General features: G+C 32.8%; 1 non-coding gene across 1 annotated transcript; it reads left to right on the forward strand.

Annotated features, from left to right (window-relative positions):
* The first annotated feature begins 750 nt into the window (after positions 1-750).
* TRNAG-UCC (transfer RNA glycine (anticodon UCC)) lies at positions 751-822 on the forward strand. Its single transcript has one exon. It is a non-coding gene; the product is annotated as a tRNA-Gly (tRNA).
* Positions 823-18,247: the final 17,425 nt, after the last annotated feature.

An 18,247-nucleotide genomic window follows, 5' to 3' on the forward strand; every position in this document is an offset into this window, starting at 1 on the left:
GATTCAACAAGTGCAGTCCTCCAGTGAAGAAGCAACTGTTCCAAACATATACACTAGCGAACTGTAGACAAGATACACACAAGGCGTCATGAACACACTCCGAGTAGTTTATAACTACGCATACAGGGTACTGACCGCCTCCCTCGGGGATGCAGTGCCAAACAGATGTTCGCAGAGGGGCGGGTTTAGCTGCCTTGCAGCGCCACACAGTAGCCGGGACGGTCAGCGCCGGACATCGGAAAACACTCTAATGCAGGCCGCCCAGTGGCAAGTGGCAGTGGCCCGCCGCGCCCCTACACCACACATGGAGAATCTCCCTCAAGCCACCGTAGTCGTAGTACAAGTGCTAAATATGTTTTATTTTATTTTATCTATATCATGTAACGTATTTATTTATTTATTTAGATGTTTTTATATTGCAGACAGAGTATTGCACTTGCCGCTCTGTTTAGCTGAAATAAACAAACTTTATTATTGTTATATTCAATAACATTATTATTTAATACAAAAACAACGTATTTTTATATTGAATAATATTATTATTCAATACACAGACAATTTATTTTTATATTCAATAATAATATTGAAGTGAAACTTCTTTAGGCGCGTAATGAATTTTCGGGGACGGAGTAAAACCGAGTCACGATCGAAACGAAAATGCGGGTACCCCCACCACCGATTAAAGTTCATTTGATCTAGTCAAAGTTTTGAAGTAACATATAAATGCTTCTTAGCTCATCCCGACAACTGGCGTTGGTGGTGTAATGGTCAGCATAGCTGCCTTCCAAGCAGTTGATCCGAGTTCGATTCTCGGCCATCGCACATTATTTTTTTGTTTTTAACGCCTTTTTCATTCAATATCTTATTTTTTAGTAGGTCAGAACATTTTTTAAAAGAAAATAATATTGCAAAATAATAAAAACACTTATCTCACTGTGATAAAACATTACTCCGCTAGAGCGCGCTTTGCGTTATTGTGTTGGATTAAAATTATTATCTAATCCGTATATTATGATAATTGTATTACATTTATTTAATTAATTTATTTATTTTGATAATATGTAATAATTTACAGAAAAAAAAATTAAAACTATCTCCCTCTGATAAAATATCCGTTCGCTAGAGCGCACTACGCGATCTTGTGTGGGATTCTATTTCTGTACATTGTACATTATTTTTAAAAATATATTATATTTTATTTTGAAAATTTTTGGAACTATACATTAATCGAACGTCATTCATCTATAAGAAAATATTAGAAAAAGCAAATCCATGCTTCGTCGTTGAATTATTTAACCTCTAATTTTCAAACTAACCTAAGAGAGAAAATAGAGATGATGAAATGAAAATAGAGAGAGAGGAATACTAGAAGTTTCACTTCTGTCTTGCGTAGGCTTGACACACCCAGTTTTTATTCAATACATACAAATGTATTTAAATATTCATTAATATTAGCATTTAATACATAAACAATGTATTTTAATATTCAATATTATTATCATTCGATACGTAAACAATGTATTTTAATATTCAATACATAAACAATGCATTTTTTATGCACACTTTATCTTTATAATATTTTTTCTATTTTCTGTAAAACACCCAACCGGGAGTGATAAATGTTTGTTAATTACAAACGTGCTCAACTACAAAATGCTCATGCTTATCATTATAATTATCTTAACAAACTTTCTTCAACCACGTTATTATATTACTATAATACACTAAATACAAGTATAGGTATGTTCAAAGGTATTAGGAACTAACACGAAAAATTCTGCCTCAACACAGGCTAGCCTAGTGAGGCGGTATTTGAGAAACCTCAACTGTACTTTTATTTTCTTTTTACCTTCACAATATTATGTTTGTATTAATAGTTCTTCATTTTCGTAAATTTTATAACTTAAATATAAAAGTTACAACTCAATGTACACCATAATATGTATATATAGTTGTAATGTGTAAACTTTCCTAAATAAAGATATTATTATTATTATTACTTCTCAAACTTTAGCCATGTTCTGTAAAATACCCAATCCGGCGTAATAAAGGTTTACTAAATACAAAAATGCTTTTAATAACAAATTGTTCATATTTATTTTTTTCTAATATCAACAAAGTTACTACATATTGCTCTGTAACTATTTTCATAATCCTAGTAGTTCTACGGCGGGACCACAAACAATTCATAAATAAATGTATCCCTAGTGGCCATGTAGATTTCATTTGGAACCATTCTTGTCAACTTACTACTAGTGACATCTGTGTTTCATTAAAAATAGCTTAGGTCACTGGGATAGAATTTCATCCCGTATTGCCAACTCAACTCCTTTATTTAGCTCTAAATTGGGGTCATCAGCTATAGCTTCGGCAGCACATATAATAAAAAATTGGTTTAGCTTTTTAGCTCGTTTTTCAGATAAGCTAGCTCTTTTTTATACGAAAGTCATAAACAAAAAGTGATAGTTTAAGAGTTATTTATTTGTTTATTTGTTTGTTACAAAAATATTACAGCATAGATTTTGAATGTCCAACTAGGAAGGTCTCCCGTTCTAGGACAGTCAAATTGACAGTGAATATACTTAATGGTGAAATCAGTTATGAACCGGTTATTTTTGTAATCTTTGTTTTTATATCGCCGAATTCTCCCTCCTCCCTCCCAGGAAAGGAATTAATTTTCTTTCTCTATTCACCCCTCCCCCTCCAGGATAAACGAAAATTTTAAGGCAGGGATATATTTCTTCTCGGAAGTTCTATAGCTACCCCCCACCAAATGGTGAATTTTATGGGTTATAAAAGGTTTTTGCTCTTTCTTAGTTCCTTTTCGGCGTCTGACGTCTGGCTTTACTTTAAAAAACGAGTTGACAACACGGTTTTCATCATTTATTTATTTATTGCATCTCACTATACATAAAACTCTTTTTTTCTCATAAAAATCAACCTCACTAGGACTAAGCCTGTATCGATGTTAACAATTTACATTTGAGTGAAGCAAACATAACAGTAATCACAAACATAAATTAATTCTACATACAAACACAAAATATTTCAAAATTAAAGAAAATAATAAGTATTAGATGTGTTACCAGATGGGTAATTTGACAGTATATTGTAACAATATTTGAACCATAACTATTCAAAAGAAGAAGCAAAGTAGATAATAAAGACAGATAGGGTGACATTCAGTTTCTAGTAAATGGGACTTATATAAAATCTTATTATTTAAGAAAGGACAAGGATGAAAAAATATTGAGACAATTGTCTGTCAATGCAAAAATCTTAATTAAATTTTTAAATTTAACTAAGGAATTGGTAGACTTAATATGATTTGGAAGAATATTAAACATAAGTGGTGCCTGATATAAATAATTTCTTTGACCAAAATAAGTTTTAGTATGTACAGCCACAAAGTTCAATGTAGAGCTAATTCTAGTTGTCCGCATTTTTTGTGTTCTTTCAGCAAATTTAATATTGATAAAAAATCGACAAAGTATTTGAGTGATATATAGCTGTTTTATACACATAACATTACATCATTATTTTGTCAAGTTCAATGATGAGAAGAGTGCGTGCATTTGGCAGTGGAAACGAATCGATGGCAGGTATGTTGTTATATTTACTAACACATTCACTATTGCTTTGAACATATGTCATTCAAATTCTCAGTTGTTAAGAGATTCTATTACTCTGTTACAATTATACAATGGTGGTTCCAAATGGTACCACTAGGAAACTGAGCTAAAATTATTTGTACATTGGTTTAGCTTTTTAGCTCGTTTTTCAGATAAGCTAGCTCTTTTTTATACGAAAGTCATAAACAAAAAGTGATAGTTTAAGAGTTATTTATTTGTTTATTTGTTTGTTACAAAAATATTACAGCATAGATTTTGAATGTCCAACTAGGAAGGTCTCCCGTTCTAGGACAGTTCCTGAATTCTAGCACCTTCCTTTGGATACCTTTGGATTCAGATTCCATGACATCTGAGGGTGAAGAAGATTGTGAAAATTACAATTTATACAAATAGACAACGGAAGTTCTTAAAAGTTTTCCAGGGAAATCAAGTCAAATTATTTCTGATAATAGCGATTGGAATGGTGAAGATTTATTTTATTTATTTATTACACTACATTAGATACATGTATATAGCAAAAATGACAAGATAATAATATTGCAATAACTGTATAAGAATATTAAAAATAAGTTCAAGTGTTATTATGAATTATAGATCTGTATTAGTTCCTAGCTATGCAGATTGCCCGTTCTAAGGAACCAAATGCTGTTAAAATTGTTTAAAATTTATTCTGTAAAATTAAAGTGTTGTTGTTGACACCTACAGGCTACCAAAACCGGTAGCAAAGTAAACGAAATGTAAGTAACAAATGTACATTGCAAAAAAAAACTCAATAAAACAAAAATGTCTAGAAATTGTTACATAGTTAATGCAGAAGAAATACTAAAAAAACAAATATTCTTCAATGTAAAAATATTTTTTGTACGTGAAAATAAACATTGGAATTTCGAAAAAAGTCATTTTTCTTTTTTACTTCTACCATTATGTGGAATCACCTCCCGAAGTCAACACTCGGACACTCTGTAATGTATGATGTTTGAAGTAATGCTTGTGGTCTAGTGCAGGTGTGGCGAACCTAGGGCACGCGTGCCCGAGGTGGCACGTTTGATCATTTGGATGGCACACTAACGATTTCCAAGTTCAATTTTTAATTTTTTTATTTTTAAGTTTAAAAATTATTTTTTTTGATTTGACCAGTTGTTTCAAAAATATCTGAACAATCGTTGATATTCATCTTTTCTTTTAAAATGTAACAGTCATTCTGTTGATTGTTTTTCAAACCAGAATTGGGTTGTTTCAACTCAAATTTAACTTACGTTACATTTGAAAATTTCATTCAATGTTCCCCGCCGAAACTGTCAATTTTTACAATTTATTTTTGCAATTTTTACTCAATACTGCAATGGAAATAATATCAAAGAAGAATTGATCAGTTTAATATCATTAGCAACAACAACAAAAGGAATAGATATTTGCAATGCAGTTGTAAAAGCACTCACTGAAAGAGAAATAGATCTTTCCAAAATTGTATCATTAACGACGGATGGCGCTCGCAGTATGACTGGAGAGGAAAATGGTTTTGTCAATTTATTTACTGAACGTGTTGGACATTCCGTTCTGGGTTTTCATTGCATTATACACCAGCAAGTTTTATGCGCAAAACTAAAAGTGACGAAATATGATCAAGATATTAAGAATTTTTCATCGAATGTACAACAGCAAAAATCTCATTGATAAATAACTAATATGTACATTTATTGATTATGACTTTATTTTTATGAAAATCTATTGTAATTTTCAAGTTTTTGAATAAAATTAAAAAAATACTTTTATTTTTATCAATATGGTTATTTTTTTTACAGCTTGGGCACGCCACACAATCTACAAATAATATTTGAGGATTTTTGGGACGCGGGCCCAAAAAGGTTCGCCACACCTGGTCTAGTGGTTCCACCGTGGATGTTATACGAGTAATATAGTCGGTGTACAAAGCATTCAAGCTGCCGCACCACTCAATATTATAACATCCGCCGCACGCTGACTTAATTACCCTAAAACTTCATTATATTTTCGCTTTGTCGCTTCAACATTGCGGTAATAATTGAATAAAAAAAACCTTTTATACTATATTTACGCGCTGTAATACGATCGTAATTTGTGGACTCTACATCCTGCAAACTTGCAGGCTGCTAGGTATAAGTACCTACCCTTTGTATCATCTGTTTATTGTGCACAGTAAATATTTTGAATTTGTATTGAAGAGCAAAGTACAAAGTAGTTAATCATCAGTGCTTCAGAGATGTGATGCAACAGAAACAGGCAGTTAGGTGCTGTATCGTTCCTTTCCTTTATGTTACGTATTACAGTGGGTTTTACACAAAATTTACATTAAATCAATGGTCCTTTAACATTAATCAAACTTTAACACAATACACATTACTTTTGATCACTAGAGGTGGATTGAATTGCCTGCTCTTTTGTGACGCATCGTAATGTTTATATAGCATCGATCGCAAGGATTCAGTTAATAATGTATCCGCACGAAATTTGAAATCATATCGCGGTAGGTACTATTAACGTTTGATTTATTCTTTTTCACTGTAGATGTCTGTCAAAGTTCGTAGGAAAAACGGATAAAAATGCACCGGGCGCTCGTGACGTACCTCGAAGTCCAGTTGGAGTCTGAAAGGAACTTTGCACTAGGGACAAAATTTTATTTTTGGAAAATCTACGTTAATTTCCTCACACTTATGTACAAGCGAGTGGGAATTGAAGTCGATAAAATGTAGTATTTTAAAATTAAAACTGTGGGATTCAAAAATGGTAGTAAAAGTCAATTACGCCCGAGAAAGAGTTAACGTATTATAGAAATAGAGCTACTGAAATAAAGTACTCACGGAGTCGAATTAAAGACGATATAATGTAGTTTTTTTAATAGTAGATAGTGGCGGGAAGCTTAAATTTTTTAGAGAGCTTACAGAAAAGGAACAAGGAAGTAGTCAGAATTAACTATAAATATGTATATACAAGCTGGCGTGTACCCGGCCTTGCACGAGGTTATGAACAGGGCCGTCATGGGATACTGTGGGAGTTACAGGAAAACAACAAACAAATGCTATGTCTCTACATCTAATCTATGCCTCCTAATCGCAATTAATTAGAAATATGTATATACAAGCTGGCGTGTACCCGGCCTTGCACGAGGTTATGAACAGGGCCGTCATGGGATACTGTGGGAGTTACAGGAAAACAACAAACAAATGCTATGTCTCTACATCTAATCTATGCCTCCTAATCGCAATTAATTAGAAATATGTATATACAAGCTGGCGTGTACCCGGCCTTGCACGAGGTTATGAACAGGGCCGTCATGGGATACTGTGGGAGTTACAGGAAAACAACAAACAAATGCTATGTCTCTACATCTAATCTATGCCTCCTAATCGCAATTAATTAGAAATATGTATATACAAGCTGGCGTGTACCCGGCCTTGCACGAGGTTATGAACAGGGCCGTCATGGGATACTGTGGGAGTTACAGGAAAACAACAAACAAATGCTATGTCTCTACATCTAATCTATGCCTCCTAATCGCAATTAATTAGAAATATGTATATACAAGCTGGCGTGTACCCGGCCTTGCACGAGGTTATGAACAGGGCCGTCATGGGATACTGTGGGAGTTACAGGAAAACAACAAACAAATGCTATGTCTCTACATCTAATCTATGCCTCCTAATCGCAATTAATTAGAAATATGTATATACAAGCTGGCGTGTACCCGGCCTTGCACGAGGTTATGAACAGGGCCGTCATGGGATACTGTGGGAGTTACAGGAAAACAACAAACAAAGGTCTCCGTGCACGAAATGCTATGTCTCTACATCTAATCTGTGAATCCTAATCGTAATTTGAAGAAATATGAGCTTTTAAATTTTACAATAGTTGGAAATTGTCAAAATAGCATTAATAATATCATTTTGAATTGTGTATTATGTATCTTTTGCGTTTGGAAAGGTTTAATAAAAAATAAATGTATTATTTTTTTTTTTTTAAATGTGTAGATTATCTAGAAAAATATAAAAAAAGAATTTCGAATATACAAATGAATCCTAAATCCTCAATAACCTCGGATCCTGAGGAAGTATGGCATCCCCAACTGGAGAAAGTGACGATGACAAAGGGAGTGGAAAAATGGTTATAACTGGGTCATGACAAAAACGATATTGTAAATTTATTTGCAGATTTCTTCAAGAGTGTATATGTTGAAGACAATGACAACATATTATCTGATAAACCCCAATTTACCGAAAGCTCACTCAACTTGCATAACATCCATTTGGTAGTAAATGATGTTGTGACTTTTATCAAACAGCTGGATACCAGGTCGAATTCGGGGCCAGATATGATTCCCTCAATATTACTTAAAAACTGTATTCATGTTCTAGCTCTTCCTATTACTATAATTTTCAATTTATCTACAGGTTGTTTTCCTGAAATTTGGAAAAGTAGCTTTATAACACCTATTTTTAAAAAAGGAGATAAATATCAAATTGAAAATTATAGACCCATATGTATTATGTCATCACTACCTAAACTTTTAGAAAAGATTATATTAAGTAAAATCATGCATCAAATTATATCAACATTTCAACATGGTTTTATGCCAGACAGATCTACGTCATCTAACTTTTCCTACTATTTATTAATGACATTTCACAAATTTTCGATAATATTCACTTTCTTCTATTTGCCTACGATCTAAAGATGTTTAAATCGATCGGTAATTCTTCTGACTGTTTAACTCTACAAATGAACTTAAATAAACTTTATGAATGGTGCATCGTAAACAAATTACATCTTAACATCAATAAATACCAAACGATCAGTTTCCATAGATCTAAAACCCCTTTATTATTTGACTACTCAATTAACAATGCCAATCTAAAAAGAGTCTTTGAATTCAATGACCTTGGAGTTATCTTTGACTCCAAATTACGCTTCTTGTAGCATTACCAGTAAGGGATTTCAAATGTTTGGATTTATTCTCAGAATTGCTAAAGACTTTAATAACATAAAAAACTATTAAATTACTATACACGTCTCTGGTTAGAAGTCAGATTGAATACAATTCAACCATTTGGTGTCCTCATTTCAACTCTCGTTGTTTACAATTGAAAAAATTCAAAATAATTTTTTACGTTTTATTCATTTCAAAATTAGTATTCCACCACTTTTTAAATGTAAATAGTATATGAGAAATCATTATTGAAATCGTTGTTAAAAATGAAATTTGTGATTGTTATGTACTTAAAAGCCCAATAGGGCGTCAATAAATAAATAAATAAACTTTCACACGAAAAAAGAAATTTTTTCCATCATATCCCCAATTAGGGTAGGTACGTGGTGTTGGTGAGAGGAGTGGAATATTAATTGTTCATATAATATGTGACTGGCTGTGTCAACAGGTAGGTAAAGAAACAAGTAGGTTTGGCAAGGAATCAACAAGGGAAAATGTCTCATGCCAGGTACGTAAAAAGGGAAACAGGATATTACTCTAATATGTAACAACGAAAACCCAAGACAAAATTTGCAGATATTGGCCACCTTTATTGTGCGAGTATATACACCAACCTGGTTTACTAAACAGTGCAATAGTTATTGTGTAGATGGAGTCCGTAATCTCTTGAAAATGGTCAAAACTTCACAAAATTTTTCACAAGAAACTGTCATTGACCTATGATACAGTAGAATGCGTATTTTGCACACCCGGAGAACATTCAATGCTTACCGAATAGAAAAAGGTGTATAAGGGAGCCGGGATGCAGAAGGGTCATTAAATATAGCGTTCTTAAAACTTTGGAAGAGCTTACGGGATCGTTTCATCTACAATACATTACGGATCATTTGACTGGCATGCCCCAATTTAAATTCTGACACAGCCTCCACTCACGAACAACATAAATATAGACGAATTTTAAAAATTATTTATTGAAGGGAATATAAAAATGTTCCGTTTCCCTAAATAGCCTTGCCACACTCAATTAGTAAAAATATGTGATAAAGACATTTTCTTTGGTTTCATGATAACTCAACACAGTGACAATTCAACACACATTTAAAAAGTGATATAAAGTCATTAGAACGATGAAATAATAAAATTTTAACCTAACCTAACCTAACCTACACAACCCAGTTAATAATTTTTTTGTTTCATCCCTTTCCATGACTTTATACAACTTTTTAAAGATGTAATGAATTATCATTTTGATGATTTATCCTGTCACCTTTTCTTCTGTTGACTATAATGCTCGTAAATATTATATTTGCGCCAGGACATCTATTAATATAATGCCACATTTGAATTATAAGCAAAACTTTAAATAATTAATCTTTATACTAAGTTGAAATTCAATTTTGTACAACCATTATTTTTTGTTCAAAAGTATTGGTATACGTTATTGTCTAAAATCTACACTTTATTCAGAAAACGTATTATTTTTCTCATTTTCATTTTAAATAAAGAGATCTCGTTTATTTAAAGTTTTTCTTTTTTCTCTATGTACTGCAGTTGTGAAATAAAAATAAACTTTGTTACAAAAAAAATGCACCTATTATTTTATTTTATTCCAAATACAAAAAGTATTTTTTTCCAAAACTTCAGGCCATTTAATCGATTAAAGTACGGCAATTTAATTTATTTTTACGTTTTCGAATAGCTACAGAACATAGTCAACTTTTCAGACCTCATACGTTCAAAGATAAGGCACTATCTTTCTCTCTGTGAAGAGCGATACAACCTACAAAGTGTACGGCCCTCTTCACCGTATAGCTATGAATACCAACGCTGCAGTGGCGTATTAGGAAATCTTTATAAGTCAGATTATTACTTCACATTCGTTTAGTGGTGTTTTTGCTAGACATTAAAGACTTCAAAAAATTAGATTCGAGTTGGTAAAAAAAGTAATTTTTCTGGGCTCCGAAAAAAATTGCAACGTTGGATCTTCCGCAGGCTGACGAGTGAAATTCCGGTCTTGAAAAATTGAGGTTGTTTCGAAAGTAACCTCATTTTACCAAGCACCATTTTTTATATATCACACAACTGGCAAGAATTATTAAAAAAATGCGGACCAAACGTCACGTTCACAAATAAGTTTGCGACTAGAAACATATAATGGCTTTCGGAAAGCGAGAATATTTTCCCTTGAATTGCATCAGCAGACAAGTCCGCAGCTCGAATAGTACTTTTCATTCAGAACACTAAACTGGTTTTAACCACAAGCCTAAATAATCGTTACACGTGGAATAAGCAAATGGTTTCCCCCAAATTATGCAGCACATGATATACCTACAACTCGAATTTTAAACTACAGTCGGAATATGAGAATGATATATTTTAAATAGCGTCACCAGATGAATCCGCAACTGGAATTGTGTTTTGAACGAAAACATGTTATTAAGTTAAGAGTTTGTTAACTCTTTACATAACAGATTGAAAGTTACCGGCTAAAATAATGATTACACGTGGAAGGAGCAAATGATTCGAACAGCTTATGGTGTGCAACTTAGATTATGGTATGCCCAGTGGTGATGGTGTTGAACTAAGATGTTATACTCTACAACAGGGGTGCTCAAACTTGAACTGCTGGCGATCTACCTCAATATTATTAGATTCCGATCGATCGACTCTGAGAGGCTGCAAGTATGTGTGATGCAGGATTGTCGTCTATGTAGGTAGGGACGTTGCAAAATTGCATGGCCACCAATCCACATAGAATTTGGAGGAACGATAGAATTTAGTTCGTAATATGCATTTTTTTTAGTCAAGGTAGGTGGAGGTCTGCACTAAAAAGTCCATGAAAAAACTTATATTTATACAAAATTGCAAGTTTATTGGTTTTTACAAAAAACAAACGAGTTCTAGTTTCTAAACTTAACTAAATAATGACTTTGGATGTTGAAGCGTGGCACTACATGTCCTCAGCATACTTTTCAAACGATGGTACGTAATTACCGAGTGCTAATCGCAAGCACGATGACATATGTTCGTCAGTTAGTCGATTGCGATATTTTTAATTCTACAAACTACAAATAAATAATAAAAAACGAAGATATGAAAAATGGGAAATTTTTCTCGAGATCGACTCAAAAAGCACTCGCGATCGACCGTTTGAGCACCCCTGCTCTACAAGGAACACAGAAACAAACTTTGTTACAAAAAAAATGCACCTATTATTTTATTTTTTCTACAAGGAACACAGAAACAAACAGTTTGCTTCACAATGCGTCAGCAGATGAATCCGCAACTGAAATTTTATTCTAAATAAATTGGTTTTAACAAGAGGGGTAAAGTATCCTCCAAAATGCGTCCGCTGGTGAATCCGCAACTATAATTTTATCTGCGCTTTCTGGACACAAGACTGGTTTTAAGTTAAGAATAAATCGGCTTAAATGCTTATAAATTTTGCAGCATATTCATGGTCCTCAAGTAGACTTTCATAAAAGCACTGAACACAGAGACGATTTTAGATTTATTTAACTATTTAACCGAATTAAAAGTGTATCTGACATACCGTGAAAGAAAAACCGTTCTCGCAACCTGAAGGATTTTTTGCGGTACTTTTAGCGGTCCGCAACAAAAACACTCCCTTCTAGACATATAATTTATTTACAGAGATTGTATATTTTCCTCTGCGTTGTATTGTTAAGGACAGCTTCAAGGACTTTTAAAGAATATTGCAAGGCACGAGCTAGCGAGCTTGCATCGGGTTGCACTGGATTGCACTGGATTCCATTTGACCTGCGCAGAGGCCCATCATTCTGCCACAGGTGAATGCACAACCTTGCATTATCGTACTACCACAGTCTGCTCTCAACTCCAGCGAGGAGCTTCATCGCATTTTATCTCAGTTAATATGACGCGACGATTTTTAAATTTCTTACTAATTATTTATTACAATTTATCCATTTTTGGGTGATTATCAGTTAATATACACAGCTCACATGTAAATACTTACATAATTACTATCAATCTTTACATTATAATAACACTGTTATGTTCGGTTAAAAATTGTTTAAGCGCTAAAGTACAATCGTATTTAATAGTATATAATCGTATTTTTACTATCAGCTTTGAATTTATTTTTGTAAAACAAAGAGGATTTATCGCGTGTGTGAAACAGAAAAATGCACAATAATACAAAAGTGTTATTTATAAAGATAATAATAGCATTTTTAATAAAATTGTAATAATCTTTTTACTCATTTGAAAATTATAATCCTTAATAGTGGTTTACTATTTTAATTAAAATCTAGTACATGTTTCAGAACTAATGGTTCCTTATCAGGATATAAAGTATACCGCAAGAACGGATATAAAGTATACCTAAGACGCAAGAATAGATATTTTAACCTGGAATAAAATATCTTTAAACATATTGCAAATAACAACGGTTTTAAAACGAAACTAATAGATAAAACTGAATAAAAACAAATATTACTCGCCTGCCGGTCAGGATGAATCAGAAAGTGCGGGTTCAATTCCCGTCGGCAGCATTTATTTTTACTCTGGAGATAATTTCAATGTTGTATGGATATTTCAGGCGAGTAATTATTGCTTATAATAATTTGTTATAATAATAATAATAATAATAATATATTTGTAGAGCGCCGTTTTTGTGAAAAATCACCTCAAGGCCTTTGTACCATGCATATAAAAGCTATGAACATTAATTTATCATAAAAATTAATAACGAAACCAATAGATAATAGATTTAAACAAAAAATATAAGAAAAAGTTTATTAGATAGGTATTCATTCACCGAAAACATTGACAGTGGGAAAAAGTGGAGAAAAATAGTATTTACTTTTAAATAATCATATTTATAATTTAACAATTAAAAAATATGATAAATACTATCCAACCAACTTTTTATGCTAATAACATATTTATATTTTATACAAATCGGGGTTCTGTAAATTAATTTGTGACGATTGTACTTTTAATACAGGCAGAACTTTAGTAGAGACAAAGAGTCGTAGTATTAGTAAGGTGTTTGAGTAACCAATTATAATTATTTATATTTTATACAAATCTGGGTTCTATAAAATAATTTTTGAGGATTGTACTTTTAATACAGGCAGAACTTTAGTAGAGACAAAGAGTCGTAGTATTAGTAAGGTGTTTGAGTACCCAATAATACTTTTTCTGATGTTTCCAACCACGTTTTGGAAACAAACCATTCTTTTATCATAAACAAAGGGTTCAAAATTTTACGTACAAATACAATTGGATTACAATAAGAGACATTTGAAATTTTATAAATTAGGATAAATGTCAATAATCAGTTAAATATTATTAGTAACCAAAAACTTGTGTATCGAGATAGCTATATTGATAATAACTCTTTTGTTATTTAGGTATCTCGCTTGCTGCTAGATTCTGTTTGAATTTATAAAATCTCAGAGATCTGGGATTCGCCATTGGTTTTAAACTTGCGTAACGTCTAAACACTCAACAAATAATAAACAAAGCAGATTTAATAACTATATTTACGAAACCATTTAACTCACTACTTTCAACACTTTTGTGTAAATGTTTTTCTGTGCATCTCATTTTTTAATTTTCTTTAAAAACCAATACTGTTTTATAAACAAGATAAAATTATCTTTCCGGTGTATACATTTAAAATAAAGATTACTATTTTTAAATATTTTAAAATCAAACGTGAAAATTTTTGTCAAAAACGCCAAGCGACATTTTTAGGAAATTTTATACTCCAATCGTGGAAAAATTGAGAGAACTCGATATTTCGATAGCAAATTCGTTTTGTTCGGGGAATTTGTAAGAAAACTGAAAATTCACTTTTTTTCTCGTTCATATTAAAAAAAAATTGAAATAATTTTGAAGTTAAACCGATTATTACCATAGCGGCGTGAAATATGAATAATTCATTTTGGCTATTTATAGGATTTTATTAATGGCATCTAGTATTAATATTTGAAGCAAGCTGGAAATTTTTTTTTTTTATTTTTATAACACTAAAAAATACTCATTTCTGTAAAATACTTCAATCTTAAAAGTTTAGCTAACAGCCGTCAAATATCAGACTTGTCATGAACATAATATAAAGTATAAAACAATATTATTAAATATGAACTATTTTTTTAAATAATACCTAAATAATAAGCAAACCACAGAGAAAATAAGAAATATAAATTAGAAATTTTCAAAAACTATATAGCATTTTTCAACCCTCTCTCTCTCTCTCTCTCGTGTTGTTTGTATAACGAAAATGGTACGTTCGATCCAATTGGTATTTTCTCCAACTAACATATAGAATTACAATAAACCTTAAACGGGATTTTTAATTTAAAAATACGCTATTAACTCGTTAAACTACGTACTATATTTATTTTAGTGTCCAATATTCCTCGGGCGATTTGAACATTTTGTAAACGTATTGAAGATCCTACTTTATCTCTATGAATGCGAATTATTTTTTATCACTGTTAAATGATTCTAATAGACAGTAATTAAATAATTAAAGAAATAAAAAGTGTTTTTTCAGATTAACGCTACAATGATAATCATCCTTTTTATCATTTTGTTTGCGTACCTCGTGTATAAGAAATTGGAGTCTGTACATAAAAAAACATAAGTGTGCGCAGTTTACAAATTAGGTAAGTAAATAAAATTAGCAAGAAAGTATTATCTAATTTTACAAGGTCATTTAAATACATATGTACATACCTACACTTATATTACAATATAATCGCTCAATAGTTTTGTCAAATCAATAAATTCTAATTTGTTGAGTGCAGAGGTATAGGCCTCACCATTACTTTTGACCTAAATTAATGTTATTTTTTAAAAAAAATTGTGTGTTACATTTTTGTGCTCTCTGGAAGAATATTCTACAACGTTTTTTTTTTTTTTTTTTTTTTTTTTTATTTAGTCTTAACTACTCCCAACCGTTTGGAGCCAGTGAGAGTATAGCATCCCCAATTGGAGCATGTTGGGAGGCTGTAAATAGTTGGGAGGGGAGGGGTATGGAGAAGATGAAGGCTGGGAAGTACCTGGCTATTAATATCTGGTTAGTGATCTGCAGTCGTGCTTGGGAACAATGACAACGACTGTGCTAGGTCCAATCATGACTACGCGTGTTTCTTCCGCCAACCCTTGTGGATTAAATGTAGTTCCAGAGATATTAAAACATAAATTTATTCCATCATATACAGGAAATGTACTCTTTACTCTACGGGCACGCGCGGTACGCGGGGCACGCGAATGCCCGTCATGCCCGTAGACAGAGCCCCCGAGAGGGGGGTACAGAGGAGTAAATCATCGGATCCGGTCCGGCCCGAAATAACAATCGCATTATTTTACTAACATTAAAAGCACACTTTAACTAACTTTGTCATGAAAACGACGTTGTACAACCACAAATCATGTAATTTTCACTAAGATGCATACAATAAATTAAAAGGTTATTTGAAAAAAACACGTCAATAATTTAGCTGTCATGCACTTCTTATGTAAATAATACAAAGTCTTTACTTGTATAAACAAAAAAAAGTAACATTAACTTGAAACAGGAAATAAGTTACTTGGGGCATCTTTGGGCATGCTGTGAACATGGTGCCCACTGAGGACACAGGACTATATAATATACATCAAATCTTCCATCGGGCCCTAACCTTGGAGAAGACACATTGAGGACACAGGACTAAGTGGAAAATGTTTTGCCTGTCCAGTGATTGAGGATTTATATACCAAAATAAACATTATATTGGATTGAACTTACGACGACTGGGTGGGAATCCAAATCCGAAGGAAGCTGTCCACTCGGCTACTAGCCACATTACATAATATTGGATTGAACTTACGACGACTGGGTGGGAATCCGAATCCGAAGGAAGCTGTCCACTCGGCTACTAGCCACATTACATAATATTGGATTGAACTTACGACTGGGTGGGAATCCGAATCCGAAGGAAGCTGTCCACTCGGCTACTAGCCACATTACATAATATTGGATTGAACTTACGACTGGGTGGGAATCCGAATCCGAAGGAAGCTGTCCACTCGGCTACTAGCCACATTACATAATATTGGATTGAACTTACGACGACTGGGTGGGAATCCGAATCCGAAGAAAGTTGTCCACTCGGCACATTACATAATATTGGATTGAACTTACGACGACTAAATACCCGATCAAATTTTCAAACCAAAACGATTTAGAATAGTTTTGCATTACTTTGCCTTATGTGAAAATAATGAATTGTTTTTCCAATTTTCAGTCTCCTTTCACCATTCGGACGCTGTATTTGTGGACTCGATGGACGGCTTAAATGGTAAATATTGTATTTTCACTATACCGTATGTATACACATAAGCATAGCAGTTTGATATTCTGTATTACTTGTAATTAACCAATCCAATGAATACAAGCACCCACCCTTGCTAAATCCACAAAACGTAGCGAACCACTTTATTTGTATATGTATATATTTGTATTGTATATGAAATACCTTATTTTAAATGTAAATTAGAAAAAATAATAATTTGCTTTGTTTAGGTCAACCTATTTCACAAAGGTCTTAAATATTGATTGAGGTATCTGACAAATCATTAAACGGTGCTTAATCAACATTTCTGTGAATATTGTTAAACCAAAATATATTAGCCCCGGGCCGCGCCACATATCGCTGAGCCTCTGTTTATTTTATTGTGGAATGCAAATATTTGTACAACGGCTGCCAGTTTAATTGACGAAACATAAAATTTGGCCGGTTTTATTGTCATAAAGAATAAACTCCTCGGTGATTACAATATTGACTAACATTAAATTACATTAATATCGTACGCCAAAATATGTCTAAGCGATCAAATAAATTGAAAAATGTTTGACAGGAATAATTTTTCAAAATAGAATTTCATAATCTGACCTGTGTAATTCCTGTCGTTTTTTAAATTCGAAACACTGTATAATCGTTAGTTAAACACTGGCACAGGGAATGTTTATTTAATAAACTTTATATTGGATTTAAGCTAACATTTTCTAATTAGCCCGCTGACAGTTTTAAAGAAACTACATGCAGAGAAATGAGTAGGTATTGATAATTTACTAAGCATCTCTTCAAATTATTGGTAATCAGGTTAAAAACGGGGTTGCAGGCCTTTAACAAATGAGTTATAACAGGTTTCCTGTTAAACTTTTAGTTAATGACGGATTTCCAATAATTTGAAGAGAATCAATAAAATAGCAATTTTTCTCTGTGTATCAGCAATGGCGTCACACGTAATACTAGGCGGACGATTGAAATTTGACAATGTAGTTTATAAAAACTACTATTACTAACTATTCTAGTTTCTGTCTAACGTGGGATGCGCGATGGCAAGAGAAGAGTGCAACTACGGGATCCTAATATATAGCGTAAATATTTCTGGTTTAAAGGGCGCTTCGATCAACTCGAGTGGGAGGTAATAGTAATCGAAGCTATTTTCATGGTTACGATTGCAATTATCTTCATGCTGCTGTGGGCGTACCGGCGGATCTACTGCTCCCGCGGTGCCAGAACCTACCGCGCCCGTCAAGTAGGTTCTAGCATGAATATCCAGGGCTCCTGGACCAACTCGAGTGGGAGGTAATAGTAATCAAAGCCATTAT

This window comes from Hesperophylax consimilis, chromosome 2 (assembly GCF_061612785.1).
Source record: "Hesperophylax consimilis isolate HC1 chromosome 2, BYU_Hcon_1.0, whole genome shotgun sequence".
Taxonomy (NCBI): Eukaryota; Metazoa; Arthropoda; class Insecta; order Trichoptera; family Limnephilidae; genus Hesperophylax; species Hesperophylax consimilis.